Source organism: Octodon degus, unplaced genomic scaffold (assembly GCF_000260255.1).
Source record: "Octodon degus isolate 3935 unplaced genomic scaffold, OctDeg1.0 scaffold00037, whole genome shotgun sequence".
NCBI lineage: Eukaryota > Metazoa > Chordata > Mammalia > Rodentia > Octodontidae > Octodon > Octodon degus.
The window spans coordinates 9,066,605-9,067,152 of record NW_004524613.1 but is presented as its reverse complement, the minus strand read 5'-3'; positions in this window follow the sequence as shown (position 1 = coordinate 9,067,152).

Below are 548 nucleotides of genomic sequence, written 5' to 3'. Positions count from 1 at the left end.
TTGCGGAACTGGGGATTGAACTCAGGTCCTTGCGCTTGCCAGGGAAGCGCTCATTCCACTGAGCCATCTCCCCGGCTATAATTATTATTTTGAGGTGCTGGGGAACCCAGGGCCTCCTACGTGATAGGTAAGCACTCTATGAATGTGCCGCATAATCACCCCATTTCTCTTATATTTCGAGACAAGGTCTCACTCAGGTGGATAAGATGACAACAAATTTTTGATCTCCTGCCTCACCCTCCCTGGTGGCTGAGATTACTTTACAGGTATGTGTCACCACATTTAGCCAAGCCCACATATTTTAGTTTATTTGAAGTTTTGCAAAGCATTCATCTGCCGCTTGCCAGTCTGGGCTCATCTTCTCACCCTCCTGTGCCAGTCTCTGGCCAAGACTCTGATGTGTGTGACACTGTGTGCTGTGTGACAGACACTGCATCAGGAACTGAGACACAGTAGTGAATGACAGATGTCCACTGGACACTTGTTGCAAAAGTGTAATGGGTTAACTCACATTTTAGGCTATATGGGTGTGAATCTTGTGCTTTCTG